This window comes from Monodon monoceros, unplaced genomic scaffold (genome assembly GCF_005190385.1).
Source record: "Monodon monoceros isolate NGI ecotype Baffin Bay Population unplaced genomic scaffold, NGI_Narwhal_1 Super_Scaffold_12, whole genome shotgun sequence".
In the NCBI taxonomy this organism is placed as follows: Eukaryota; Metazoa; Chordata; class Mammalia; order Artiodactyla; family Monodontidae; genus Monodon; species Monodon monoceros.
The window spans coordinates 57,095,718-57,120,236 of NW_021703768.1; the positions used below are offsets into that span (position 1 = coordinate 57,095,718).

General features: G+C 42.1%; 1 protein-coding gene across 2 annotated transcripts in view; it reads right to left on the bottom strand.

The window, feature by feature from the left end:
- The window catches only part of ZNF366 (zinc finger protein 366), a 67,605-nt gene that overhangs the window by 38,824 nt on the left and 4,262 nt on the right, over nt 1-24,519 (bottom strand). Inside the window, exon 3 of one of the 2 annotated variants that reach the window (XM_029217059.1) lies at nt 17,928-18,025. The exons of the other annotated variant lie outside the window; for it this stretch is intronic. The gene's annotated coding sequence lies outside the window, so the exon portion shown is untranslated. The remainder of the gene's footprint in view (nt 1-17,927; nt 18,026-24,519) is intronic. 2 annotated transcript variants of the gene reach the window in all.

Here is a 24,519-nt window from a genome sequence, read left to right on the forward strand (position 1 = left end):
ACAAACGCATGAAAGGATGCTCAACATCACTAATCATTAGAGAAATGCAAATCAAAACTACAGTGAGGTATCACCTCACACCAGTCAGAATGGCCATCATCAAAAAATGTACAAACAATAAATGCTGGAGAGGGTGTGGAGAAAAGGGAACCCTCATACACTGTTGGTGGGAATGTAAATTGATACAGCCACTATGGAGAATAGTAAGGAGTTTCCTTAAAAAACTCCAAATAGAACTACCATACAACCCAGCAATCCCACTACTGGGCATATACCCTGAGAAAACTGTAATTCAAAAAGAGTTGGACTTCCCTGGTGGCACAGTGGTTAAGAATCCACCTGCCAACGCAGGGGACACGGGTTTGAGCCCTGGTTCGGAAGATCCCACATGCCGTGGAGCAACTAAGCCCATGTGCCACAACTACTGAGCATGCGCTCTAAAGCCCGTGAGCCACAACTACTAAAGCCTGTGAGCCACAACTACTGAAGCCCGTGTGCCTAGAGCCCGTGCTCTGCAATAAGAGAAGCCACCGTAATGAGAAGACCACGCACTGCAAGGAAGAGTAACCCCCGCTCGCCGCAACTAGAGAAAGCCCACGCACAGCAACAAAAAGCCAATGCAGCCAAAAATAAATAAATAAAATTAAAAAAAAAGAGTCATGTACCACAATGTTCATTGCAGCTCTGTTTACAATGGCCAGGACATGGAAGCAACCTAAGTGTCCATCGACAAATGAATGGATAAAGAAGATGTGGCACATATATACAATGGAATATTACTCAGCCATAAACATAAACGAAATTGAGCTATTTGTAGTGAGGTGGATGGACCTAGAGTCTGTCATACAGAGTGAACTACTTAAGTCAGAAAGAGAAGAACAAATACCGTATGCTAACACATATATATGGACCCTAAAAAAAAAGGTTCTGAAGAACCTAGGGGCAGGACAGGAATAACGACGCAGACGTAGAGAATGGACTTGAGGACGTGGGGAGTGGGAAGGGTAAGCTGAGACAAAGTGGCATGCACATATATACATTACCAAATGTAAAATAGATAGCTAGCGGGAAGCAGTCGCATAGCACAGGGAGATCAGCTCGGTGCTTTGTGACCACCTAGAGAGGTGGGATAGGTAGGGTGGGAGGGAGACGCAAGAGGGAAGAGATATGGGGATATATGTATATGTATAGCTGATTCACTTTGTTATAAAGCAGAAACTAACACACCATTGTAAAGCAATTATACTCCAGTAAAGATGTTAAAAAAGAATAAATAAATAAGCAGGTGGTGGGCTAGATTTGGCCCTGGGGCAGTAGTTTGCTAACTCCTGCCTTTAGCCAAGATGCTAAGCTCTGTTTTGAGGTCTGTTGCTGGACTCTTTTATTTCAATAATCCTCTTTCAAGATCTTTTACATTTACGTATGAGCCATTGAGCCTACTTACACGATGACCTACTGAGCAAATAATTGTGATTTTTTAATAAGTCACATTCTTTAATGCCAGCAACACTCCAAATGTTATAGGAAAGAGCTTCTGGATGAGTGGGATTATAAGCCAACCAGGACTCTTCAGAGGAAAGCCTCCGTGTGCATCTTAGCTCTCAGGAGCTTGTAAGCTGGCACGGTGGGAGAGGAGCTGGGTTTTGCAGCATCCGCTCTGTGCCAGGCCCTGTGCAGAGGCTCTTCATGCTCTCCATGTCCTCAGAATGTCTGTATACCACTCTTTCCATACAGGCTTCAAGGAGGCCCTCAAAAACACACAACACCAACAAGATAAAAGAACTGAAGAAGATGGAGTACTGTATCATTTAATCCCCACATCAATCCTGCAAGACAGGCACCATTTTTCCATTTTATAGGTGAGAAATAGAAGCTCAGAAGGGAAGTTACTTGCCTGAGGTCAGAGAGCGAGTAAGTGGCTGAGCATTTCACCCCAGATGTGCCCAGTTTCTTTGCCTGTACACCTTCCGATTGGCTACAATTCCCCTTTGTAGTGGACTGCACGCCTCACCTTACTTCATAACTCAATCATTGAATGAGTTTGGAAAGTCAGTTCAATCTGAAATTCTGTTTGCTTCCACTCTGTAAAAATGAGGATAGGAAACCTTGGTGTATCCTACTCGCTTGACATAGTTGCTAAGATAGTCAAGCGAGGTAGAGTACATGAAAGATCCTTGCAAAGTGTGGAACTCTGCCAAGGTGCCACGGTGGCATGTGCCAGAGAACTGGTCAGAGTTGCCGTGAGGCAGCAGCTTTCACCCCCTCACCACACTGCTGGCTACTGAAAGGGTTCCCCTGCCCCCAGGGGACCCTGGGCCACTGAATCATTCAGATTGCCCAAGTCTGGAGAGGAACTGGCCCCCTAAAATCCCCTGAAGTCAGCCCAAAGCTCAGGAACTTGGAAAACGTAACAGAATTGTCATCCAATTTCTATTCACATAAATGACTCTTACGAAGGCACTCATAAGTGTCATCACCATCTCTCCCCACACCGCCTTCCTCCCAAGGGACCTTCCTCCTACTTCTATTCTTCTAGTCTCAAAAAGGGCTCTTTCTCTTCAGGATACGTATAAATCCAACCCTTTCTCCCAGCTCTAACCCCTGCCTAGTTGTTTCAACGACGTGGTAAGGAACGCGGTGTGAGACGGCTTTCATGGGTCTTTGCCTCAAAGCTGTGACGTTTCAAAACTCTTGGCTGAAAGTTAGAAACTAGAAAAGTGGAATAGCTTGATTATATAAGGAAAAAAATGTCTGTATGTCAAAAATCACATAACATTCAAAAGGAAATGGCAAACTGGAAAAATATTTGCAACACAGGACACAGAACTAGTATTACTCGGTATCTAAGATCTTCTACAAATCAATCACAAAAGTGACTACTCAAAGTGGGAAAAAGCCATCAAAAGGCAATGCACAAGACCAATTCTAAAGAAAAATTTAAAAAACTTTTTGCCTAGTTTGAAGTAACACCAGATATCCAATTCTTATGGAAGCATCAATAAAGGAAACGTTTAGACAAAACATACAGGATTACACCGGCATATTTAAATTGTGTGCATGTGTGTGTGTGTGTGTGTGTGCACTCACGTGGGTGTGTGTAATCTCTCTGTATAAACCTACACCTGCCTGAGCCAATTTGGATAACTGGAGAGAGTGATATTGGAGACGATGATTGGACTGAATGTCAGATTTAAAACTTATGAAAATCACATATACAAACATAGCCAGGATTTCAACTCTGAGAATTTTGACAAAGGGAGAAAGAAGCAGATATGTTTAGGGAGGAAGCAGCCTCATAAACTCTTGTTTTGCAACAGTGTCTGGAATGAAGTATATAAGGCCTGAGGCTCCATCTAAGGCAAAATCATACTGGAGAAAAATCCATTCATGAAGCTAAGTCATCCTAATGTAAGTGACATTTCATGAGTAGAGACTGAAACTAGTGTGAAGGACATTTTCTAAATCAATGTAAAAGTGTGCAGAAATAGCTGGATCTAAATTGAATAAGAATTGTGTGACAAATCGATAAGGTGGTGAGGAAAAGCCAGTTAAGGTACTGATGGGCCTGTCAAGAGAATCTGAATGCTACAAGACCGAATCTAGAAGATTCTGGGTAAAGATGTTTCCTTGGAAGGGTTAGCAAAAGAAAGAGTTCTTTTAAGTGCTTTCCCAAAGCCTATTTTCTGTCCTTTGGAGCTTTTTCACTTTGAGTGGTTGGGAATGATTGGTTTTGATGATCTCAATCGCTCTCTCTCATTCTCTCTCTCTCTCTCTCTCTCCCTCCATTACCACCAACAGGCTGACTCCCCTTACCCCCTCCAATAACAGGCCGATTCTATTAGATCATTAACTTTCTCTTTCTTATAAAAAGAGTGCATTTGATAACATCATTTAATGGGGCACTTGAGAAATGGCCCCTTTCAAAGTGTTCATCTTCATTTGTCCTGGTTGAAGAACTGGTGAGGCTAACTTAAGACAGAAGTAAGCACCTTTCTACTGAGGGTCTCACCTGGTAAGAGGTAGCTCATTTGGGTCCATTTAATGATAAAAATATGAACAAATCCAATCTAGAGGTTAGGGGATTGCCTATATTTTGAAAATCTTTTGAGTTTCAGCTATTCTGTAAGGATTGACGGGGAATTCAACATGAGAGAACATTCCTGCCTTAGAACTTCTTAGGGAGAATCAAGCAAACCACAATGTAAGAGTGACCCTTGGTATATCTTATTCTAGAAGAAATGAGTCCTGGGCCAATTCATGTTTTCTGAACTTCATGTGAAGAGTCTGTGGGATATTCAAAGAAGGAGTGAGCACCATATGTGGACACCTTAAAATTGACAGGTGACTCAGCTCTCTTGGCGCTATCTAGGCTGCTGGCAAATGACAGGCATAATACAAAGCCCATACAGTGTCGTGCTTAGCAGAAAAACTGGAAGAAAGTCATGAAAGCAGTTGAGATAAACTGGCTATTGATCAAGATGGATTAAAAGACAAAATGAGTTGGCACCAGAAATAAATTAAGATGAGCAACTCTACACACTTTATTTTTAATGACCTTTAAATAATATAAATTCATTACCATTTTTTTTTTTTTTTTTTTTTTTTTTTTGCAGTACGCAGGCCTCTCACTGTTGTGGCCTCTCCCGCCGCGGAGCACAGGCTCCGGACACGCAGGCCCAGCGGCCATGGCTCACGGGCCCAGCCGCTCCGCGGCATGTGGGATCTTCCCAGACCGGGGCACGAACCCGTGTCCCCTGCATTGGCAGGCAGACTCTCAACCACTGCGCCACCAGGGAAGCCCTCATTACCATTTTTAAATTTAATACTGCAATGTTTAAATTCTTAACCCTGGTGGTGCAGTGGTTGAGAATCTGCCTGCCAATGCAGGGGACACGGGTTCGATCCCTGTTCCAGGAAGATCCCACATGCCGCAGAGCAGCTAAGCCCGTGTGCCACAGCTACTGAGCCTGTGCTCTACAGCCCGAGAGCCACAACTAAGCCTGTGCGCCTAGAGCCCATGGTGCCCCGAAACAAGAGAAGCCACCACAATGAGAAGTCCACTCGCCGCAACTAGAGAAAGCCCGCGCGCAGCAAGACCCAACGCAGCCAAAACTAAATAAATTTAAAAAAAAAAAGAAGAAAATGAAAATAATCAATAATACCACCACCAAGAGTAACTGTGTTAATATTTTGGTTTGTTTCTTTCAAGTCTTTTACTATGCATGAATACATTTTCTTTTACAACACCGATTATTTACTATATACCTCTATGCAATATACAATTAACTCTGTAGTAGACAAGTCTGTATGTAAATCTTGGTTGAGTGTCTGTCACTTCCTTAGATTAAATTCTCTAGAAATAGAATTACGGAGTCAAAAGATATGAATTTCGGACATGTGGACACGGGGGGAAGGGGAGGGTGGGACGAATTGGGAGAGTAGCATTGACATATATACACTACCACGTGTAAAATAGCTAGCTAGTGGGAACCAGCTGTATAGCACAGGGAGCTCAGCTCAGTGCTCTGTGGTGACCTAGATGGGTGGGATGGGGGGCAGGGAGTCCCAAGATTGGGAGGTATATGTATACATATAGCTGATTCACTTCGTTGTACAGCAGAAACTAACACAACGTTGTAAAGCAAATATATTCCAATAAAAAAAAAGATATGAATTTTCAGGTCTTAACACGTATCACTAAATTGATTTCTGGGAAGGTCAACCTAACTTATTCTTAAATTATCCATTTCTTTAAATGCATCTTTTTACCTTCTATGGAGCCTTTTATTTTCCCCTTGAAATTAAATAATCTCCTAAACTTGGCTCAATATTGTAATAGGAATAAAAAACAAATCCAGGTTTATTGAGAGAACTATTTTGTGATTTTGTTGTAACTTATACTGAGATAATTCTCAACTTTCTCAAATACTTTCATACCTGTTATTACATTTAGTCCCCACAAAAAATCCCATGAGGTGAATAGAATTAATTAGAGAATGTTTTAAGCTTTGGGAGAGGGTTTCAGGCATTATCTTGTCCAGATTTTATTAATGTTTCCATCTGACAAAGGCACAGGGAGGATATGAGACTTTTAAAGTTCTAGAGCCTAAGTGTTTGGAATCTCAGTTCATATATCACCTTCCCACTGGATGACCTTGACTTTATACTGGTCCATGTAAGGCTTTGTGGCACTCCCAATTTCCTCCTCCCCCTGCACTGTTTTATCAATGCATTGGGAACTACACCATTCAATCTCTCCTTATTATAGGGATATGCAAATAATTGGAAATCTGGACTGAGACTCATAAGCAGAGACAGAGCACACTTGAAACAAACACTTTATCTATGATGTGGATGATGACCTAGAAGAGTATCCCCAAGAGTATGTAGATGAAGATGAGCCAACGGACTTGAGAGAGCTCTGAACTTGGGGTGAACTTGATAAAGCAAAGTGGGCAAGGGAAACTTAGTGAGAACAAGTTTAGAGCTCCAAGCTCCACCTATTTTAGTACTGCACTGTTCTGACCACGAGGACTGCTGAGAGCTGGAGTACGCAGAGGCTCAGAGGGAATTGTGTCCACTAGTAATTCTCACCTGCTCACGTGATTTAAGTAGCATAGGTGAGTTTTGTCAACGGAGAGGAAGAATCCTCAAGAAGAAACATCAAGCCTCCTTCCACCCCAAATATTTGGACATTCTTTACAGGTTATCATCTGCCTAAATCAGTGTGGATTACAACACACTGCGTAGAAGTTAAAACAGCACTCTGCTGATGTCTGATGACCAACCAATGGTCTATCGTGGTCTCTGGTCAGTTGTTGCTTTGTTTTCCCCCAGGGGTCAAATTTACTTTATTTAAAAACATCTCCATAGCATTTCCGTTTATTTTGTGTGTGTGTAACTTTAAATTCGGAGGAACCACTTCTCAAAATGCCTGACATTTAAGAAAATCTGGTGCTGTATTGCCACCATGGAAGCCAAGTATCCTGTGTATAGAATGTAGCACGGTTTAGCACGTTGAGTGTACCAGATTTTCCTTAAAATTAACATTCATGCCATATGTTGGTGCCCTAAAATCAATACTACTTTGGCTGATGAAAATGCAAAAGGAAAACATTCTCAGACTGAGTGCTGTTCTCTTTCTTTGTAGACAATGTTTTATGTAGACATTAGCAATTATCTTTGGGAGAGAATGATGAGTGCCTGCTCTGTAATTCTTGGTGAGAGGTCAAACACCCAAAGGCATGGAAGCCAGAAGGTCCAGCTTGTAAGGCAAGGGAACCTCCAGGTATTGGCCCTGTAAGATAGTCCTGTGTTCTCCGTTTACTATTCAGCTCCAGACAATGCCTTGGCAGAAACTTGGAGGTAGACTCCAGACTCATCCACCATCATTATGTTCAAGAGGGCAAGGGGGAGAGGAGGGGCCCAGAAATCTTTCACTGAACTTAGAGAGGGCATGACACCAGAAATTTAGACAATGCTCTGGCAACCCAGGGCAACAAGTGACCTATACTCACACATTCCCTTGTGCGTCCCAGCTGGTGGGCCTTGTGACCTTTGAGGTCACACTCCCTCTGAGTTGCTCCTCTGCCCCTACATGCCTCTGCAGCATATGGCCTCCATGGTGCCAACAAGAAGTAAATCTTTATGCCTATGTTTCAAGCATCTGCACTGCTCTCGATTTGCAATGTGCTTTGCCTATGTATTTACATCTCTATGCTCCCTGGGCCCCTCTATGGCTTGGGCAGAGTCTGGGGCTCTCCCTGACACACAGGGGGCACAGCCTTTTGTTTATAAATATTTATCCAAAACCCATGCTAAAGGGAAGGACAAGAGGACAGGGTCACATTACTACTGAAGCCACCAGACATATTTGAACTATGATGGGAATTCTGTGCCTGGGGCTTCGTTGTGCTGCAGTATTAAATAAGAATGGTGTGTTCTCAAAGCTGAAGCAGGCTTTTACATCTGTACTGTAAAGGATACATAGTATTTAAGGGGAACATTTGAAAATCCTACCAGTAGTAGAACCTAAGAAAGTCTGGAAATCTATCTTTAAAAAAAACTTTTTATTGTGGAAAAATTCAAACTATAAAAGTAAAGAGAATAATATAATGAATCCCCATGTCTCATACCAAGTTTCCATTATGACCAAGCTTATTCCACCTATACCCATTCACTCCCTTACCTCCCAACTAGGATGATTTTGAAGTAGATCCATGACATCTTATTATTCCATCTATACCTATTTTAGGATGTATCTCTTAAACATAAGCACTTTTTTCTTAAAACATAGCTACACTACTATATGTAATATCTAAAATAAATCAGTAGTTTCCTTAAGCATTAAATATCCAATCAGTATTCAAATTTCACTAGAAAATCCAGTTTTTTGCCTTGGAATGAAAAACATTCTTGGAATTGTGTCAGTTTACTAGTAAACTAGCCAGTTTTCCACCTCTCAGATATCATAGAAGAGTTTGAAATGTTGAAAAGAAAGCTCCTTTTGGGAGCTCTGATAATGAAGATAAAGAGAAGGAAGAACTACTTGGACTTCCTTAACCCAGTGTCAATGAGTGTTGTGACTGAAAAGGTTGTTACACATTATCCAGCTCCACCACACTTCCTTGTTGTAAGCTGAGGCACAGAGGAGTAAACTGACTTCCTCAAATTCACACAGCGAATTAACGACAAAGTATTCAATTTTAAAATTTAAGAGGCTCTATTTAAGGTATTACTTATTTTGTTTATAAAGTTGTTTTAGAAGGACCTCTATTTCCAGGGCTTTGTGCATGGATTTAAGGTCTGTGTGGCTGTTTTGATAGTTTAGAGCTGTGCTGTCCTATTCAGTGCTAACCAGCCATACGTGGCTCATGAGCACATGAAATATGACTAATCTGATTTGAGACATGCTATGCATGTAAAATATATGCTGGATTTCAAAAATTTGGCGAAGGAAAAGTAAAATATCTCATTAATTGTTATTTTATTGATTAATGTTAAAATAACACTTTTGAGTTACTGGGTTAAATAAAATAGATTTGTTCAAATTAAGTTCACCTGTTTCTTTTTACTTTTTGAGTATGGCTACCAGAAAATATAAAATTACATTTGTGTCTTACATTCTATTATGTTTCTGTTGGACAGTGCTGGTTTAGAGATTGTGTTTTTGATCCAGGCAGGATTCCATCAACTCATTACACAACCAGGCCTTGGGGCTGGAGAGGGCTGGGGGAGGTTATCTATCCTACCCGTCTCTTATCACTAAGGCTGGAAACTAACTAAACCACCCTACAGTAAATCTTATTTTTAAATATTTGTAGAAAAATAAGACTTCTAACTTCCCATGGCTTTGCCTAATATAAGTAGGTGAGTTCTACAAGTAGGAGAGTCATACATCTACTTGTGCAAGTATTTTAAACAAAGCACTAGGAATTATTCTTGAACTCTCCCTCCATCAACCCTCATGGCCAATCTAAAAGCAAGTTCTACTTTCAAAATACCTCTCAGATCTCTACATTAATCCTCGTCGTGACCTCCCCAACCAACTGCATGGTCCAAGCAACAACGATCTCACCTTAGCTGCGGCGTTTGTCTCATAATTAGTCTTCCACACCATTCTTACTCCACTCTTGTAATCCATTCTCCACGAAGCAGTGCAGTGGCTTCTCAGAGAGCACACATGACCATGTCATTCCCCTCCTTGAAGGCCTCCAGTAGCTCCCCATTTATTCCGGGATAAAATTCAAAATCTGAACGTGGCCTTCAAGCCCAGCATGGTCTGATCCATTTCTTCGGCTGCATCTTGACCACGTTCCCCAAGCTCTCTGCAGTTTACTCACATTGGCCTTCTCTCAGTTCCTCATCCATACCGTGCTGCCCCTCCTTTCAGAATCTCCATACATGTCATTCCTATTGCCTGAAAACTCTTCCCCTCCCTCCATCTACCTCTGTCTAATCAATACATATTTATTCAGATCCAGCTCAAAGCATCCCTTCCTCAGCACTTCCTGACCAGAGCAGGTATACTAATTTCAACACTCAGCACGGATCAGAGTGGCCATTTTCACTTATTTGTGTGATTATTCACTTAATGTCTAACTCCCTTTGTAAATTGTTTGCTCCATAATTGCAGTGAGCCCATTAGTTCACATTCACTATTGTATCCCAGCACAGTTCCTGGCACGTAATAGGCCCTCAATTAACGGGAAGGACAAAGGAAGAAAGGCGAGGTGGTTGTACCAACAAGAATCCTGTCTTGGGCTTCCCTGGTGGCTCAGTGGTTGAGAAGCCGCCTGCCAATGTAGGGGACACGGGTTCGAGCCCTGGGCCAGGAAGATCCCACATGCCGTGAAGCAACTAAGCCCATGCACCATAACTACTGAGCCTGCGCTCAAGAGCCCATGAGCCACAACTACTGAAGCCCGCATGCTACAACTACTGAAGCCTGTGCACCTATAGCCTGTGCTCCACAACAAGAGAAGCCACTGCAATGAGAAGCCCGTGCGCCACAATGAAAGGTAGCCCCTGCTCGCCGCAACTAGAGAAAGCCCACGCACAGCAACAAAGACCCAACGTAGCCAAAAATAAATAAATTTAAAAAAAAAAAAAAAGAATCCTGGCTCTTCTTTCTTTACTACTCTTGAGTGGAGAGGAACACCCCTCATCACCATTCCTTCACAGCTCGTTAACTTATTCCTGGACAGACTACCTGAGTACCCCAGTTATGGATTAGCAAATTCTATGGGCTCTATTTTCAGTGTCTATCCATAATCCAGCCACTTCTCACCACCTCCACTGCTTCTACCGTGGTCTAAGCCACAGGTTTCTTCTAGGAACTTTGACCTTTACTCTGAAATAATGGAAAATTGTTTAATAGCCTCTTAACTCTTCTCCTTACTTCCACATCTGGCTCCTTGTACACTCCTGTGTACGCAACACAATAGTCAAACTGATCATATTAAAGTGTAAGTCAGATCTTCTTACTCTCCTGCCTAAAACTCTCCAACAATCTTCTATTTTAGGGTACAGCCAGAGTCCACCCTGTGGTCTGCAAGTATCTCCATGATGTCGTTACCCCGCTGACCTCATACCCTACCATACTCTCCCTGGCTTACTCCACTCCAATCCCAATGACCTCTGGTTTTTCTCACACACACCAGGCTTTCTCCCACCTCAGGGCCTTTGCACCTGCTGCCCTTTCTGCCTGGACAGCCCTTCCTCTGGATACCTACATGATTCTCTCTTTGCCTCCTTTAAGTTTTTGTTCAATATCACCTTTTCAACGAGGCCACCCTAACCCCGCCCTGCTCCCCACCCCTGCACTCCCTCTTCTTTCTCCTTCCTTGTTTTATTCATTTACTTTTTTAAAAATTTATTTATTTTTTGGCTGTGTTGGGTCTTCGTTGCTGCACGCAGGATTTCTCTAGTTGTGGAGAGTAGGGGCTACTCTTAGTTGCGGCGTGTGGGCTTCTCATTGCGGTGGCTTCTCTTGTGGAGCATGGGCTCTAGAGCACAGGCTCAGTAGTTGTGGCACATGGGCTTAGTTGCTCTGCGGCATGTAGAATCTTCCCGGTCCAGGGCTTGAACCCATGTCCCCTGCATTGCCAGGCAGATTCTTAACCACTGCGCCACCAGGGAAGCCCCCTTGTTTTATTTTTCTCCATATCTTCTAACATATTGTATAACTTATTTATTTTATTCATTGTCCACTTCCCTCTGCTAGAATGCAGGCTCCATGAGGACAGGGATGTTTGTCTTCTGTTTCCTGTTATATCCCCTAACTCATGGCCGATCTAAAAGCAAGTTCTACCTTCAAAATACCTCTCAGATCTCTACATTTAGAGAGATCTGTCCATCAGACCTCTCTAAAGTGCCTAAAACACTGTCTATCAAGAGGTGCCTAAAACACTGTCTATCAAGAGGTTGCTGCCGGATAAATGTCTGCTGAAAAACAGGCAGGCTTGCAACCAGCCATCCAGCGTGACCAGGCAGAACTGGCCTGTGTTGTCAGCAGGGCCAGCTTGGCTCTACCTCAGAGCTAGCTCAGGAGACTTGGAGGCTCTCTAAGCCCAGGTCAGCTGCCCAATGTCCTAGCTCAGTTCTGGTAACTGTCTGTGAGGCCAAGGAAGAAATATGGTTCCAGAGGGCATCTAAATGGCTCCCCCCAACATCCTCCCCACCTCCCCCTCCTCCATCCCCACCACACACAAATATACCACACAACCGTCTCCCTTTCCAAGGACACAACTCAGGCTATTTCTAAAACTGAGATTCTGATCCAAAACGGTAGCCAACACACAGTGCATCTCCATGTGCACAGGAAAAGACAGGAGACCTCTGAGCAATTTCCTGGCCCTATATTTTTCCATTCCAGTAAATGAGGCCTTCTTTAGCTCAGGAATCTATCTCTGAACCCAGCCAATGCCTTAATGGTGCATTCCATTCATTACTGCCTGGGCTTGTTTCTTTGTTCTTGGATTTTCCATTTTAAGTGATGGACACCTGGATCCCTTCTGTCATAAAAATTTTGACAAGGAGCTCTCCTGGGTGTTGACTACTAGTTAAGGTAACGCTAATGGAGAGTTCCTTTCCTAAATAGGCATTTTATTTAATAATATGTAATACTTAAATTGCACTCTCTGCCTTCAAAGGGTTTTGCAAACTTTACACTCTATTAAGCTGAGCAGCATTCATGCTTTGTGGCTGAGAACCCAGCAAGGTTAATTTGCCTAAGGCCACAGCTAGCTGTGCTTTGGACAAAGTACTTTGTCTTCTTTAACAGATAAGGAAAATATAACTAATACAAGTTGTAGTTATTTAGCAACTGTCATGATCAGTAAATTAGTTTTGAGTTCTTTCTGTTTGTTTTTTTAAGGCCCTGTTTGGAGTTCTTTCTTGGCTGTACTAGCTCCTCCATGTCTCCAGATACAATTCCATGTTCCTCTTCTTCTTTGTCCCCAACCCCTACCCTTCCTCCTCTTCCTCATCTTTATTCTCTGTTGGGTCTGGGATACTCCAGCTGCCAGGAGGAACCCACCATATCCCCAACCTGACAGTTACCCTTATCCCTGTTTCTCTGAGACCTACTTTCAGGAGATAAGCATATTGTCATTAATAGATTACGAAGGCTTGAAGTCAAGTTCCAAAGGGTGGAGAAAACCAAAGAATAAGTTGTATAATATCTTCCTGGCTTATCAGTTTTAGTGGTGAGTAATTTAAAGCATTTTAAATGCAAACAAATATGGATATGTTATGGAGCGGAATGCAAACACTAGGACAGGCTAAAGGCTGAATTTCTACCTAAGCAGATTACTTAGGATTTCTTTTCTAGATTTTTCTCTCCCATTAGCAGTACTTGGATTAGAAAAGTCTAAGAAGAACTGATATAACACGGCACTTCCTCTGAGCTCCATGGAGGTGAAATATCAGGATTGATTTTCTAAGGGCTGGTAGAATCAGTCTTGTTATTGTATTGTGCCTTTGAACAAGGAATGCTTTTTCTGGGGACTGTCTTGAAGGTAATGGAGGGAAGCTGGGGCATCCTTTCCTCTGGATCTTGAACATCCACCAGGCAGCAGCCTTACCAAACTGAGGGCAGAGTGGCCTTTTTCTCATTATTCAACAAATAAAAGAAATACGCAAGGAAACCTATCATACCTGAGACTATGATTAAAAAGAAAAATCTGGCATGTGTTCAAGGATGAAATTTCTATTACAAACTGATTTCACACTGAATGTGTTGAAGACCTTTAAAGAGAATGGAAATATGTGAAATAAAAGCTAAGCCACGATTACTTGGATTTGGCTTTAACCTGTCCACACTGAGGTGCACATAACCTCAAGCCCCAAGGATACTTAAGCTCATCACAGCATGTGGAGATAAGGTATAGAGCCATGCATGTAACGTGCCTGTAGAATGCACTTGTTATAGAAGAGCAAAGAGCTCAGGACACAGAGTCAGAATCCCAGCTCCCCGACCTACTAACTTTCCTAAGCCTCCCTTTTCTTAACCGTAGTAACAGGATAATAACACTTTATCAAATATTTCTAGCTCTTCTTCTGAGCACATAGTCAGATTGCACTGCCCTATTCCCTTTACTTGTAGGCACGGCCGTGTGACTTGCTTTGGCCAACAAAATGCGAGCACAAGTGACGTGTCATTTCCTTGTGGAATCTTTGAGAATCAGTCCATGGTTCCCATAATTTTCTTTCCCTCTACCATAGCAACCTGAAACATTTCCAGTATAGCTGTTCTGTCAGCCTTGGTCCTAAAGCTAAGGTGACCTGGGTCAAAGCCACTGTTGATTTACAAAATGGATATGTAATGGAAGGGAGATATAAATCCTTGTTTTCTTTCTTTTTTCTTTATTTTTTTAAGCTGTGGGGATTTAGAGTGTGCTTGTCACTGAAACGTTACCTAGTCTCTCCTGGCTAATACACTACTTCATGGATCTGGGGAAAGATTAAAACGAGATACCTAATAGTTGTTACTATTGCTATGTACCTGCATGGTGCATAGCAAGTGCTAAATAAATGCTAGTTCTTTCCTCCCTTACTAAATTTCTCTGCTTTGTGATCCTTCCCAGCCCTTCCTTATCAGCCCTGAGCTATGCTGCTCTTCAGATGGTTGTTTTCAATTTGAGAAGAATGAAAATCTTCCAGAACCTCCAGTGAGAGAGGAGACATGCAGAAAAATAGGAAAGGTGACAAAGGAGAACGTTCATTCAGAGATTTGTATTAAGCATCTGTGGAAGGATAGGTGCTGTGCTGGGCATGGATGGACAATGGTGAGAAAAGTCATGGTCCTGACTTTCTCAAGGGGAGAGGACACTATTGCTATTTTGTGTGGGTTCACGGTAGAACTTTATCATCCCTGCCCACCCCCAACCACTAGATGCCAATAGTGCCCCCTGGTCATTGTGATAATCTCCCTGTTTCCAAATGCCTCCGGGGCAGACTCTACTGTCCCCAGTTGAGGACTACTGAGCTTGAGTATGATAGTTGTTGACGGTGCTACATTAGAGAGCTCTCAAAGGGGCATAAAGGACCCCAGTGAGAGGAGGAGCCAAAGAGAAGCTCACCCTGAGATGGCACTGGCTCTCTACATCTTGCCCTGGTTTACAGATCCGAAGTTCCAAAGGAGGCAGGACTAGGTTTGAGGTGCTGGTGGCTCTGAAGATACTCTGAATTTACTTGAAGTTTCGGGAATGAATAGAATTATTTGAAGAGGAGGAAGCTATAAGGGGTGCGGATTGGTTAGCAAGAACCGCTAGACATCGCTCAATAGTAAGCTAGTCGGCTAGTAGATTAACAGGGGCCCTTTAGAGCTGGCCCACAGCTCCTTGGAAGGAGCTTAGAGGGCTAAAGGCACATCATGTTGGTACTGATGTTGCACGGCCACCTCAGGGGCCTGGCACATACTTTTGGCAACTCACAACCTTCTTCCTCATTTTTAGGTTGCATTAGTTGGAGGACGAGAAAGGCTGATAAGAGAAAGAGAAACTAACATTTACTGAGCACCTAGTATGGTCAGATAAAGCACTAGGAATGTTCCAATGTGCTATATCACAGAGAGGCTGAATCAGGTAGAAGGAGCATAAACTGAGAAGTTAGGCAGCCCAGGGTTTAAATTGTAGGTCTCTCACCTACCAACTGTGACCAGTTACTTAATCTCCGAGCCTCAGGTTCCTCATCTTGAAACAAACAAAAAAAAAGAAAACCACCTCACGGGGTTAATTATGAGACTTCATAAAATAAGGTATACAAAACACTTGACAGAAAAAAAAGCACTCAATAAATATACTAGTATTTTTGGCTTCCTAACAGTACTAGTAAGAAGAGATTCTCGTGGTTGTAAAGAGGAAGGAGGAAGACCTGAAACAAGATCAGGGCTAGAGATCTAGAAAAATAACAAGACAAGTCAATAATGCTCATTCCAAGTTCCTAGTTTGTTACTGCAGGCCTTTTCATCTGGACCTTTTGAGGGAAAATCTCAGCAATTGCTGCAGCTCTGAAAATGGGCCTCAGAGAGCCCCTCTCTCTACTGTGCACTGGCCAAACCATTGGGATGCGGGGTGGGGTGGGGGGCATTCTGGATCAAACCTTACGGACAGGGACACACTGGAGAGCACACAGAGGAGTGCAACCTGCTGGTGAGGAGATGCAAAACCACACCTTACTGAGATGGCTGACGGAACCTGGAGTGTTAAGAAGGAGGTGTGTTGGAGGTCTGGGGATTTGATAGCTTCTACATGAATACTTCAAAGGGCCGATACTTGGAAGGACTGGATTTGTTCTGTGTGGTCCCAGTGAGTAGAAACAGTGTCAATGGATGGAGGTGACAGGGAAGCATATTCACCTCCATTCAGTATAACCATTAATTTACTGGAAACTTCTGGAAAGCTTGAACTGGGTTTTATTCATGTAGTGCCCACAGCACCAGCACAGAGCCTTGCCCACGTGGTATAGCCAACGATGAGTAGCTGCTACGATTATTACTGCCTGGTCTTGGGAAAAGCAGCCAGTTTGGAGAAGCTGATTATCTCTTCATTGGCCCATCAGCCTGAGACCTTTGTTAGAAACAATTATGTCAGGCAGTAGTGACACTCAGGGCAGCCCATTTTTAAAAGTCTAGCAACAGGTTCTTTTTTTCTACCTTAAACAACTCACTTTGCAAACACTGAAAAAAAAAAAAAGTTTCTATCGGGCTCAAAGGTTGTTCATGGCATAAAGCTAAACAACTATCCATGGGATGATCTGGAAGTGAAATTTTAAGCTACATAAACATTGAGCCTGCTGTGAAAGGTCATTCTGACTTCCTTTGACCCTCTCATAACTGTGATCCTCAGCATTTTGGTTTGTGGCAAGAAAGCATTGCTTCTCTCCTCCTATCTAGATGGTTTACTGGTCTTGTTTCCTCTCATGGTTTCTAAGGAGGAATAAAGCCTTGACATCTGCTCCAAGCCCAAACTCTTCCTGCCTGATCTACTAAATGCATATTTTGATGACATAAAGTTGATAGATTTGTAACAGCTACTGGACCAGAATATATAGAAACAGCATCGTCTCTCTAGCTCGAGCTCATTGAAGCAAATACTCCCACAGTATCTGCATAAAAGCCGCTGTCCTAACTGCCCGCCTGTGACTAAGGAAACGTAGATGAGGAATTACATATCTAGAATTGCCCTTTCTTCCTATTCCACATTTTCACTTATTCATAAATTTATCCCCCAAATGTCTATCAAGTTCCAACTATGTGACAAAAAGTGGTGCAGCAAGTGGTGCCTAACACAACAAGACCACATTTGCTCTTTCCTATGTGACAAGAATGTGTTAAGGCATCACGTGCATTCACTCACGTGACCGTCACAGCACCCTATGAGGTAGGCTCTACCCTTTTCCCCATTTTGCCAATAAGGAAACTAGTACGCAAATAGGTTAAGCAGATTGCCCAATGTCACACAGGTCAGAAGGGAATCTTTAGGGAGACAGCTGTTAGACGAAGGAAGAAATTAAACAATAATGATGACTACTTCCAGACACTTTCTATCAAATATAGGTATAGGTAGCAGTTTAACAGTAGAAAATCTCACTGCCACCAGAAGACCTAGATTATTCAAAATACCGCCCTGTAATTTATTAGTGAACACCAGCTTTGCTCTACAGACAGTGGGTCCCAGGTTTTTCAGCATTATGCCCTTTGTAAATTTCATAAATAAATAAATAAACCCATTTTGCAAATCCCCAGAAAGTTTGAAAAAATACAAAATAACCAAAAGCTATTTTTAATTCAGCAACATTTGAAATTAATTTATATTTTATTCATTACCACTATATAACAACATTTGAAAGCAGAGGTACGCGTACTTTCAAAACATTATTTAGTCAGTGTGCAAACAGTAGGTACTTGACATCCAAATACAGACCTTGACTCCTTGCAATAACTCCACAGACCCTGGAGATTCACAGAACTTATGACTTCTGCCGAATCGCCTATCTTCTCTGAGTCTCGGTTTACTCATCTCTAAAGTGGGGACAATAAGAGCTTTAATGTGAGACCAACAAGAATTTGGAGGGCTCTTGTCTGAGAGAGTATAAAAATAGTTAAAAACAGCCTCTGACAAATATGGTTCCAATGTAGTTAGGGAGAACAGACACACGTGAAAGAATTAGTACGCAGGGCAACCCACTATGCCTTCTGGAATCTAGTTCTAGAATGTGATCTGATAATATATAAGGCAGTGAGTGTATGTAAAGAGGGTTCACTATCACCTTACACACAGAGGGAAAATTCAATTCACTTAAAAGCCGTCAAATGTTTTTTATTGTTTTTGCTGGAGGGCTGCTATCCATGGCTGAGACACTTGAAGTTACAGGGGCGCACAGATACATCCCTTGCTGGGCTGCACCGAGACTGAAGCTGGGAAACACGGGCATAGGCACGTCATGGTGATGGAAGATTTTTGGCCTGGTTTGGTTTGGTTTGAAGCTGCAACTCATATTTATTAAATGACTACCATGGGGAGGAAGTTATACAATGGCCCTAATATTAATATTTAATGATATTTTGATCCAAATGTGATTTAAGGAACATTTTTCATGCAAATGGAAACTTGCTGCTTAACTTAACTGGCACAACCCCCCGCATAATGTCACAATCTTGCAATTTTCCAGCCTGCATTTATCACATTTTCAGGATATAATTGACTCCAGGGGATAGAATTGTGGAAGTAGTTTCCCTGAATGATACTAGCTTGGGGGCAGCAGACATTCCTCCAGTCTCTCCCTTTGTGTTGTTGGATTGGGAAAAAAAAAGCCTTTGAATCAGCCCAGGACTCTCAGTTCATGGTGCTAATGAGCACACAGCCTGAGGACTTAGATGCCTCTCTTCCCCACTTCCCCAGGAAAGCTCCAGATCCCATGGGCAGGGAGAGTTCAGATAAATAACTAAAAGGGCTAATATTTATTGAACATTACTATAAGGCAGTTGCGTGCATTATCACTATTAATCCTCACAACAAACCCTAAGAGGATGGTGCCCTTTTATACCTGTCATGCACATGAAGAAATTAAACCACTCATGACCACACCGCTGGCAAGCAGGTGGGCGGGGACTTGATCTCAAGCAGCTGCCCCCAGAACATGGGTTGTAACCACTCCTCTATACTGCCTTGCCACTCCCCTCTCAAACTCGGCTTCCTGGCCTGCTTTCTCACCCTGGTTGACACCCATATTTTACACGTTGCCAAGGGAATGGGGACCCTACGATTTGAGAGTCAACTGAAGAAGGAACAGAGCCTTTGGTTGTGGCTTTGTATGTGGCATTTAGTGACATGCGGGCAGGGAAAGGACAAGAGGAATGTAGATGGATGTGAAATGATCATCCTTAAAGAAATTATCAGAGCATGGAACATAAAATCAGAGGCATTTTCATTATATATATGTACTGTACTTAATTGAGCCAATCCCTTATTGGACAATTATGCTATACCTAATCTGTTTTTTCTTGTCTTGCATTGTAGGTATGTCTTTTTACATCTTACAAGTATATCTGTAATATAATTTCCAAGAGGAGTCGCTTTTACATTTTGATAGACACTCACAAATCGCTCTCTAAAGTTTTACTAATTCACTATTCTACCATCGATATATGACAGTACTCTCCAGATCCCCAGAAACAAATATGTTAATAAATGTTTTATCTTTTGTTTCATCAAGTAGGTAAAAAATGGTATCTCATAGTTTTAATTTGCATCCATTTTTATGAAGTAGGTTGAGTATCTTTTATTTTTTACATGTTTAAGAACCAAATATATTTCATTTTATGTGAAATGTGTTTCATGTCATTTGTCCATTTTCTGGTCATATTAAGTTCTTTGTGATACAGGTTTAAAATGTTTCCCCCAGCTTTTTGTTTGCCTTTTTCACCTTGCTTATTGAGTTTGGGCCCTATAGAAGCTTTTTAATTTTAATGTATAATAAATGTTAAGGCTTCTAGATAAAACTAGAAAGACTTTTCCTACCCTGAGATTCAAAAAAAAATAAATCTGCCATTTTCCTATTATTTTTATGCTTTTATTTTTAACATTTTAAATCTTTGATCTATCTGGAATTTTAACTTAAGAAATAAGGAAGAGATATGTTTGTTTTTCCCAAATAGCTACCTAGGTATGCCAACACCATTAACTACATAATCCAACTTTCCTCTCTGATATGCAATGCTATTTTTGTCATATACTAAATTTCCATATGCTTTTGGGTTCACTGACTTGCCTTCTATTCATGTGTCAGCAAGCACACTCAAGCCTCTATCTCTGACTCCAAGTTTAGCCTTCTCTTCTGCATTACTTACATTTTCAAAACAACACACAATAAGTGAATGGAACCCTTTATGAATTTCTTGCAATAACACTTAAGTCCTCTCTCACCTTCTCCCCTACTGCCACTAGCTAACAAAATTCAAGCTCTTTTTTTTATTATATCTAAGAAAAATATAATTACGATGGTAAACCTGTTTGAAAGTATAGGGGACTGAGAATCAGATACTACATTCTTGAGTCAAATAAACAGTTTGGGGCTAATCCACAGTTTCCTTCCATAAGAGCCAATGATTTTGGATAGTCTGTGTGTGTGTGTTTATACACACGTGTGTAAGGCACATGTGCCACGTACAGGAGAGATAGCACTTTATTAAGTAAACCAACTCCCCCTCCCCCCAAATCCATATTGGTTGAAAAGCAAATAAATTTAGCACTTTATGTCCTAATCCTTCTGGGATAGGATCTGCTCACAGCAGAACGTCCTTCCTAACTGCAGGTACCGAATATGCGATGCCGAAATCCCTCTCCTAGGAGGCTCAGAAAGAGCCCAAGGAGCCAGTGTAAAGTGTGGAATGTCTGAGCACTTAAAGGTTGTAAAGACAAACCAAAATGATGTAATATTGAGCTGCACCTTCTTTTCCAAACACTAGGCTCTCCACTCCTTCTCCAACATCCTCTTTAAGACTCACGACTCAGGCTACAGCTAGGAGATAAGAACTCTCCATCCCTGCATACTGAATATCTCCTGAGTGTTAAGAAAGATGGATGGTGCTTGCCCAGCTCTCTCTCTCTTTTTTTTTTTTTTTTTTTTTTGGCTGCTCTGCATGAGAGCGCAGAGTCCTAACCACTGGACCGTCAGGGAATTCCCCCAAACTCAAAAAATCCGGTGGGAGGCAGGATTCTGGATATACCTAGGAGTAACCTTGTAGAACTTTTTGCATGTTCTTCACCCTAAGATTTCAAGTTCTAATAGTTCAGGAACCCCACCTTGGTGGATTAAGTACGGTGCTCCTTCGCACCTTAAAAGTCTTCAATGTATACATTTTTCAGGATAATGCTGAAAGATCCCCTTTCGTACATTTTTTTAACTGAAAAAGCTGTCGGGGGGGAGGGGAGGGGAGGGAGCTCCACTATGCTGTGGGGAAGAAAACTGCCTGAATTAGAAAAACAGTAAGAGACAAGCAGTGGCTTTTGTGGTGGGTGTTCTATAAAACAACGTTGAAAACACAGAGTTCTTTCTCTCCCTGCACTTCCCGTGAGGAAGGCCAGAGGGCCTCCATTAAGGGGGAGAAGCCACCGTCTCCATCCAGGCAAAGGCCTTGTGTCCAGGCTGAAGCAAACCAGAGGTTATTCCGGTCCTCTCCCTCACTCTCTTCCGGCCCTGCTTCCTTTCCCCCACCCCTCCAACAATAGCCCCTCTTGATTTCTGTTCTAAGTGAGAACGGTGAGTCCCCAGTGCAAAGGAAGCTCTAAGGATTCTTTCGAACTGGGAAGAGTGAGGGGTGTGTGCTGGCATCTGCTCCTTGGCGGTGATGCTGGGGACCCGCCCCCCAACCTTCTCCCAGAGGCAGGTAGCAGGGTTTCTTGTCCCCATTCTCCAGCATTCAAAGGGAGAAGCTGGCAGCGTACCTCTTCTTCCCAGAAGGGCTGAGATACTCTCTCATACTGTTGCTTTTAAATATTTTTTCAAACCGCTGAAAAAGCTGTACACCTTTTTGGAATGATGTTCCCAAAACTTGTCACTGCCCCTGCTGGGTCTTCCTTACCTTGAGCCAGTAGCCTGTGGGACAGTCAGAGCCTTAGGCCCCTCCCCAGATTCATTAGAGCTGGGAAAGGCCGAGTAATCGGCCCCAGGTGATTCTGATGTTTGGTTCTCAAAAGACACTTGAAAAACAATACCCCAGACCTTTACTCTCTGAGATTATTAGGGTACCTTGGTACCGCGTTAACTTGCTAGGTGAGACCACAAAAATCATGCCTAATGCTGCTCAGAGCTGAATAGACTTGAGGCTTGTCCAGTAACACCATTATCCAAGAGGGAGTTATGTTGTCTTGGACAAGTTCAAAGTTTACAAAAGGGCTCTGTAGAACAGGGGCCTACATTCTGAAATCGATCTGTGTATACAACAGATCAAAACCCTAAGGCAGTGTTGCTCAAACTTGAATGTGCTCCTGAATCATATGGAGATTATGTTAAAATGCTGATTCTGATTCAGGGGGTCTGGGGTGCAGCCTGAGATTCCGCTTTTCTAACAGACTCCCAGGTGATGCCATGCTGCTGGTTCTTGGACTACACTTGAGGAACACTGCCTTAAGGGATACTTAATTAAAAAATAATAATTATTAGCTGCTTCCTCCTTAATGAGAAACCTGAAAACAAGGAACATCAATTCAGTGACCTTGAGAAAATCACTTAACTTTTTCTAGCCTATCTGTTAAACAAGGTGGTTGCCTTTCCTCATCTCTGAAATGGGGAGAATAAAGCACCTACTTCTTAGAATGGGAGGGTTAAGTGAAATAATGTATGTAAAGTTCTTGGCGGTCCCCAAACTTCGTCATGACTCCTCCATAAATGTTGCGAGTGGTGGTGATCCTGTGGTTATCTCATTCTCCCATTAATACCAGTGGCTGTCACAGAATGAGGTCAAAGCGGGGCCGTAGCAGATCATAGGAAAATTGGAGAAGGGGTCAGAATTCCTTTGTGTGGCCCTGGTATTTGGCACTAAAGAGACAGGCCTCATCAATGTGAACAAAGAGAGGTTTTTCCGTTCCTACTATGGATAATGGAAACCTAAGACCCCAATGTTGTTATATTCATACTTATATTTACCACTTTAAATTTGCCAAATAAGTGCGAAGCTGCCTCAATCCAGGATTTGTTCATTTTGGCTGTCTCCAGTGCCTAATTATATAAAGGAAAAGGTATTGTGTGCCACAAGGATATCACATTTCCCTCCCTGAATTCACTCCTTCGTGTTTGTGTAAACTCAGTGGCATCCCTTTAGCTTGGATTTACAGCCCTGCCTATAAAAAAACCTGAGAGCACTGAGCATTTCCTACAAGGCTAAATCCTGGCTCACAACTCCTTTAGTCAAGGAGAAACAAATGACCACTCTCTCTCTGTCTCTCTCTCTCGCCAAAAACAATGTGCTAACCCATCATCTGTCCAGAAAACGAATGGAAAATGAAATGCAACCAAAGTCTTTTCTGTGTATCTGATAAATGTTTATCTCCCAGAAGCAAGAGGGTGGGCTCCTTGCCAAGATGACACATTAATATACATGTAACAGCCCCATGCATGTAATGGTGGAACAAGCCATAATTCCAGTCAATTCAGGTGGGAATAAACATGTCAAGCTGGCAGTTTGGCACTGTCCAGAACCCCAGGAACTCTGACTAATTTTCAACTTACTAACTGCTGTATTTAGCATTATATTAAGATAGCATATTTCACTCTACAGCCCACTTATTTATTGTCATCTAGTCCACAAAGATTTATTGTGCATCTATTTTATGCCATGCGCTATTCTCGGCCCTAGGCGTATAGCAGTGAACGAACAAAGGCCCTGTCCTCATGGTGCTTACTGTCTAGTGAATTTATGTATTATACATAACTTCTGATGAAGACATGTTCTTATTCTTTTATCTATATGTCACTGTTTTAAGTAAATGTATTTGATATTTGAATGGTTAAAAAGAACAGCCGTCATTAGACTAGCTGTTTCTGAGAGTGCACATCCAAATATTTGCTGCCTCTCTGCTTCTGTCAGCTGGAGACCTGCGTCCGCTGCTGCTCTACTTATTAGCCATATAAACATGTGAGAAAAATATTCAAGAGATTTGGGTAGAAATGAAATTAGAGAAATCAGAAATTTTTCTCTAAACTACAGATTTTTCTTACGATTAAAGCAGATTTAACAAGACTTGTGGGTGCCAGTTTTTCAAACGCCATTATCAGTCTTTTGCCTTTCCCTGTCAGTATTAACTTAGGGACAAGGATCTAACTTCTAAAATAGGCTCAGCACAACACACACTGTAAAAAGGTAAAAACAAAACCAAAATACTTATGAGATTGAATCTCCAAATATTTTTTTTAAGTGAACAGAAAAAAATAGTATCTGTGTTTTCCTTGATTAAAGAAAGAATGCATTTGTATCTTAATGTAAGATGCAAATAATATATAAATGCATAAATCGAA